The sequence below is a fragment of the Atractosteus spatula genome, chromosome 4 (assembly GCF_055471065.1).
Source record: "Atractosteus spatula isolate fAtrSpa1 chromosome 4, fAtrSpa1.hap1, whole genome shotgun sequence".
NCBI classification, from domain to species: Eukaryota; Metazoa; Chordata; class Actinopteri; order Semionotiformes; family Lepisosteidae; genus Atractosteus; species Atractosteus spatula.
Genome location: NC_142709.1, coordinates 57,072,591 through 57,079,914, shown reverse-complemented (window position 1 = coordinate 57,079,914; position 7,324 = coordinate 57,072,591).

Here is a 7,324-nt window from a genome sequence, read left to right as displayed (position 1 = left end):
AGAAATACACCATTTTCCTTCAGAACATGCTTTGCTTTGGTGCTTTTTATGGGGGTGCTGGCACAAATATCCATCACCAGTAAAATGGACATTCCATGCTTATTTGCTTACCTGATTATTAATTAGGTGTTATATCACATTGTTTTATCATATAAATAAAATATTTTCTAAAATAATATCTAATAAAATAACTAATCAAATAGGCAGTAGCTGAATGAGACGTTCTAATTCAATCTCTGTCTCTGAGATGATACAGAATTTAAGACAGACTGGTCTTTCCAAATTTAATAATTAGACTCCCTTGCATAGATGGGGCTAAATTTTCAATTGTGATATGGGATTTTTCGTATCTCTGGAAGAGTGAAAGCACTGTTATCAGTGCCATCTCTTCAACCTTAACAGGAAAGGCAGTAATGACATTTCATACAGCTCTTCCCTGCCTACAATCACATTTTAAACTGCCAGATATCATATAGAACGGGGATACATCTGTTAACGTATTTACTGTATTGCAACCAGGTGTTGGATGGTTTAAATGTGAGGGCGTTTACATTGAATTTCATTTCACTTCCCAGTTAGGCAGCCATGTGGAGGAGTGGTTATGCCTCTAGTCTTGCAATTGTAAGGTTCAAAGGCTAGGTGAAGCCCAGAATTTGTACCCTTGAGTAAGGTTCTTCACTCACATTGCTATAGTAAAATGCCCAGCTGTGTAAATTGGTACAAATGTCAGTCTAGATAAAGTCATTAGCCAAATAATAATCTTTGCTGAAACATCCAGTTTCTAGTTTATGCCCATGCATTATAAAATATTAAAATAGAAAACATCCTTCACTCTAACAATCATGTTACTGTTTTCCTTCTCTGATTGCTCCCTGATCAAATGTGCTGACAGTCAAATAAAATAAGTCGACACTTGAGTTACTGCTTCTGGAAACATGATTATAGTACATTGAATCCTTGTGAGATCTTCTGCCTGCAGCAAAAGAAAATGTATTGTGTAGAGAGGGAATCAAGAATATTCATGAATCATATCCAGACTATATACAAGTATGAGTCTGTGAACTTACTGTAATTACCCATCTACGTATGTTGGTAAATTACCCCCATTGTTGTCGAAGGCACAAAGGAATGTTTGAAAGGGAATACATGGATATTACAAACTTCTCACTCTATGGAAGGACTCACAAATTGGGTAACTGAGCAATATTCTGTGGAACTCCCTGGCCAAATCCATTAGATTATGTAATTGTCTAATTGTCAAAACTTTCAAATAACCTTTTAAAGTACAGTATAACTTTACTGTTTTAGCAATTGTGAATCTCGGTCTATTGCAGTTGAGTTGAGCCCATATTTTGCCCTTTCGGGAAAGTAGGTGCTCTCGAAAGTAGGTTGTCTTAGAACTCTAACATTATTCTCAACATTTTTGTGCTTTATCAGGCACATAGGAACATTTGCAGGGTCCCTTGTGCTATGACCAGGAAGTGGAAAGGTGATGGTGGTGCTGGCCCTAGTAAGAAGTGAAATGGAAATGTGAGGTCATACAGTAATAGGAGAATATGGAGTTTTTGGATAAGTTAAAGGTAAAAGCATGTCTTCTGTTGGCAGGCAATATGGTGTGAATCAATCTTCTAAGGGAGGTATGGTGGTGCAATAGTTAGCATTGTTGGCTCAAAACGCTTGGGACCCTGGATGTAATTCCAGACCTGGGGTGCTACAGTATGTGCATGGAGTTTGTATGTTCTCTCCATGTTTGTGTGGGTTTCCTCCAGGTGTGCCAGTTTCCTACACATTCCAAAGGTAAGTGAATTGGCTTCTGGGAAAATTGGTCCTGGTGTGAGTGTATATGTGTCTGTGTGTCTGCCCTGTGATGGACTGGCATGTTGTCCAGGGTGTACACTGCCTTGTGCTTATTGCTTGATGAGATAGGCTCTGGCTACTCTGTGATCCTGAATTGGAAAATGGATAGATGGATGAATCTACCATAAGGTATATGAAAAAAATATTAAAACCGTGTTTCAGCAACATGTATGATTTGGTGTGATCCCATTGAAAAGATGGGGAAAGATTTGAACATTTAGATTGAAGATCACACTTGTGGATGGATTTGTGAAAAGACTAAGAATTTATGGTAGACAGTGGAGACTCAGCAGGGAGAGACACCAAAGCTAACTAGGAAACTTCAAAGAAGCAAGTAGTAGTGTTCATCATGAAGCATGAGTCATCTTAATGACATAGAAGAGAATGTTTACAAGCCAGAGAAAGTTTTTAATTGCGATAAAACTGGCTTGGTTTGGAAGTGAATGCTAAGTTGAACCTATATCTCTGAGGAAGAAAGATCAGCATTGGTTTTTAAAGTGGAGGATTATTGGCTGGAACCTAAGTGCCTGGACTCAAGTTTTTTGTTGATTTCTAGTGTCAGAGACTGGAAAAGACAAGCTCAACAAGAACAGCCAAAGGTGCAGTGAAGAAAGTGCTGGTTGACTGAATAAAAAAAGAGAAAGATGTTACAGTAATTCTGCTGTTTGAATGCTGAAGCCAGTGCTGATTTGTGGCCACTGGGTTTACTGGAAAAATTGAAATGAAATGCTGACTGTATCATTGCATAATGCTGATTGTGAAACTTACCAAAGCTGAATCTGGCAAAATAATGGTAATATTGCTTCACCCATGAATGAACCCATTTCTTCATCAACAGTCAGAAAAGCAGATATTCCATACTTACTGAGTAAAGAACAGGAAGTTTCAGTCACATGAGCTGTGAGGCAGAGCTAAGAAGTGATGAGAGGGCAGAAAGCCTGTTCCGTCTTTCCACTGAAAACATGTGAATTTGTATACCAGGAGAGGCTGAAGTGTGACGTGTGGTGGCATTATCTAAAGTGCAATCTGCCACCTTTGGACCCTTGAACCTTGTGACAGTACAGTGGCATGTGTATTGCTAACTACCCTGGGTGCTTGTTGTGTCGGACTGGAATTATGAACTTGTTGACTCATTTACTCTCAAAACGGTCTGCCAAAGCACTTCTATCTGAATGTCTGTACTTAGGAACATCATAAAAGCTGCAGGTGTGGTAATGGTGATGACGAGTTTAAAAGAGAACTGTTTCTCTGCTCTGATAATTACAATCTCTCTAAACTGAAGGAAAGGCCAAAAAGGGTTTGCTTCATATTATTGTATTTTAAATATTGACTTTTTTGTTTCATTCCAGCTGATGGGAACTCTGACAGTTTACTGAGATAATTGCATTTCAAAGCAGACCAGACATTTCTTATTGACACTCATTTGCTCCATAGATATTTGATTGACAGACCTTGACAAATTAATATATCTCTGCCAGAAGGCATACCTCTGTTCCCTTTCTTCCTCTTCCGCAGTGCATGCAGACAAGAGATCATATCTCAGCATCTCTGTAAATAAGTCATGAGTCACCTTTTGTTTCCAAACAGCAAGTGAGGGGAAATTAGCCTAACTGAGTTTCTTAACAGGCTAAGTGAAACAAAATAAGCAAAAGAAATCTGCATGTGGTTATTTCTTCAATACAATTACCTCTCAGTGAGCTAGTTCTCCAGCAAAGCCCCCATCCCAGTCCTCTTCATTAGACATGTTGATAGCTTTTTTGAAAACAGTTCCTATCTGGTATATTTAAAAATAGAAACTATTTCTTTCTACTTTCAGAAAGACCAACAGCTTTTAATACAGAACTGTGCCAAATGCCCTTAGACAATATGTCTGATAACTAAGGACCTAAGGTGATAAAGTTTTCTTTTTATCAAACTGATAAGGAAATATCTCCATATCTCAGCCATCTCTCATGTCTCTCTATCTGTTCTGCACTGTAGACTAGACTGCACACCTTAGGCACCTGTCTATAGGACTGGAATGACATGCATCAGAAATATGAATATAGAACAGATAGACTGCTATTTACGCTATTTATTCGAATAATCCCTATATGCTATTTTGCGACATACTGTATGTGTTCCTAAAACTCCATTCAAAATCTAGCTACTTGATAAAAATGATAAAAAACCTTCCATTGTTTCTGTTTCCTCATATTATAATCTAAATAACATTGGAGAATGCTAATAATTCTTTCATTTCTGACCTCACAAATTCGGGAATGTCCAAAAGGACACGGGGTTACAGTTATACACCGCAACACCACTCCTCTAAAATGCCCATGTGAACCATGAAGAAGAAGCCTGTGGCTGACTGTGGAAGGGAGGGTGCTCCCATGTGGTATAAACCTTCTGGCCAGAGGATTTGAGCTCAATGGTTCTCACTCAGCTACCTCCACATAAGGAGGATTTACAGTATGTAACATCGTTGCAGCCTCTCTTCCATGGTGCAAGAGCCCTTGAGCTGAGAGTGAACTGGTTGAGAGTTTGGGAGTCCTTATACTCTATGGAGATAGTAATGTGGAGCAGGCCACATGACCAGTCACCTGAGGAAAAGGCGCACTGGCCTCAGCATGGTACTGAGAGTTTCCCCATGAGTAACCAGGTTCACTGTTATCTATAATACCCTCCAGGATAATACAAGAGTTAACAACTGGTTACACTGAGAGTTATGGATCCGGTCATACAGTTATGCTGATGTTTATGGTTATAGAGTTTACTTTTTACAGGTTGCTAGTGTGTGGTTGCTAGGATTTTGGTTATGGTTGATGGTTATGGTTTAAACTTCCCTTAGGACCCTGTGAAGCTTGAGGTGTCACCAAGCACTGTGTCTGATCCCAGAGGGAGCGTGCTCTGGGCTGTGGTTAGTAAACTTTGGGTTTCATTCTCCCAGAGCACTGAAGCAACAAGATTAGTGAGAAGGAAACCCAGCCATAGTTCACTACAACTTCACAGTTCATGTTGGTGACAAATAGTAACTCTGCTACAGGCCCCCAATAGGATAACATTTCTTCTGGGTTTTTAGGACCTTTAATTTGACTTATAAAGGAAGAGTGGTACAACCACATAACAGATTATTCTGATTAAAAAAGAACTGGATACCTATATTTGGGAATCTGGTACACCTTCAGTTCTGGTGTCAGGGTATCTTTTTGTCTGTTCTCTCACTTCTTACAGTAAATGCCTGGCTAAAGTCATACTTTGTCTGTTTGTACCATTGTAATTGTTCTCCTGAGTCTTAATTAGCTGCAATCAGTCACTGAAAATAGGTTTTGTTTGGAGATATAGCACTTAAAAGGTCAAATGAAGCAAATGCATAACTCTACAAAGTTTCTAGTCAAATAACAGAGAATGTCTGATGTCTTGACATCTATCTAAAAGACTGGGCGAATATGAAGGTCAAGAGGTTTGTTTTGTGGATGGGGGGTGTTTGTTCCACCAGATACAGAGTGACAAGTGAGAGTTTGCCTCATGACAGAACTGCAGCACTGATGATTCTGAGAAGAACCTATAGCACTGCAGACACTGTCCTCTGGACAGCCCAGGAGTGACACAGCCTCTGTTCCTCCAGTAAAACCTCGGCTCGCGTGGTCTGCTTTTACTTTTGTAGCATAAACAAACACCCCCACACATTTATTTTTATAAATATAGGGAGACCTGAGAAAGCCATGCCCATATAACATATCCCAATGTTTCTAAACATCTTTGTGCAAAATAACATACACCTACGTAAATGCTCGTTCAAAGAAACACATTCTGGTCTTTAGAGAGAAGTGTTCTTTATGCTATGTCTCCTGTCATCCCTGACCTTGTTAAACTCTGTAGTGCTGCTAACCAGTGCTGCCTTTGAAGTAATGAGTAGATTTCAAAGACACTGAATGTATTTTGACAATTTACAGCAGTGATGGAGCCGACAGTTGATTTGGCTAAAAAGGGCTCTTGTCATGAGGAGAAATCAGAGGTGCAACTGGAGCATTTTCATCTGCTGTTAATCCAAGAAAGTAGTGAAAGAGTAAGGAGAAAACGGCACTGGCTCCTGGGAGAATTTGTCCATGCTATGGAATGGGGTTTGGCCACAACTAAGCAAGTTTGTAAAGACTTGAACCACATGTCCTGATTGATTTACTAAACTCATTGGCCAAAGTAAATAAAACAATGGGCAGCTGTGGTCCTTGAGAGCAATAGGGTCTTTAATCTTTTCATTTCATAATACTCTGAACTAATGCTTGAACAAATCACCTGATGAAATGGTCAAAATCAATGGATCCAGCTATTTGCAAATTGATGATATAAGGGTGAGGTGCATACAGTAACTATCAGGCACAACATTTAATTGAATTCTATACAAATTCAGAATAATAAGTTAATATTTTTTTCAACTACCATTATATACTGTATGTGTCACTATGCTGAAAAGTACTGTGAGATACCCAGCACCATAATGGCAGAGTTCATTGTCCCTGGTGTTCATACTGGTTATGCAGTTGTGAGCCAACTCAGCAGCAATTTGGTGAATTCACATTAAATAGCATAAGAAAAAATAGTGCAGATTTCATCTTAAAAATACAGTATGTGGGCAAAATAAAATGGTATGTTAGAAATGGCAAGCTGCTCTATAAAAGTTTGTTCTACATTAAAACATAGCAACACATGGTAGAATAGGAGTCAAGGTAATTTCTGGTAGTGTGACTAGTAGATATGTGAAGCTGATATCCAGAGTGTTACTCATGTTGTACACTACCAAAGATCTAAAAAACAGAAACAGTGGGAGTCCAGCCTTACTGTGACAGGTCAAATTAGCTTAACATTTTCAAGAGCTTCACTAGCTCCCAAAGTGTACTGTACAAAAGAAAAAAAATGACATTCCTCATTCCTCTTTGCTCCAAAATCCCTAAACAGATGATGTAAGCAAGTGTCTGCAGACAAGGGACATGTGTGAGGCGAGATCCATCTCAGCACCCCACCAGCACTTGCAGATCTGCATCCTGTCACTGCAGAACTAACTGAGGGAGGCACATGAAGGCCAGCCACCTAGGGTCACCTCTCTTGTGTGAGCATGCAAGCAGTTCTGTTTTTGCTTAAATCAGTAAAAACACAAAAAACATCAAACAAATGCACACCCCAAAGCTATTCTGTTTTGAAGGACATTCGATATCCACACATCAGCAAAGTCTCTCTCAAGGGGCAGTAAGGATGAAAACAAAGGACCAACCATAAATATATTGGCATGCAGAGTTTAACACAAAGAGAGTTTTGCAGAGCTTTTTCAAATTTACAGTATTCATGTGAGTTTTTGCCATGCCTTTTTGGAAATGTAGAGTACGTACTTATGACTAATCATAATCATCCTCCTTCATAGCAGATATCATGAGGTTTGGCCATGTCTCAAGTAGATATTGCCATTGTACCTTCTTATTAAGAAAACATA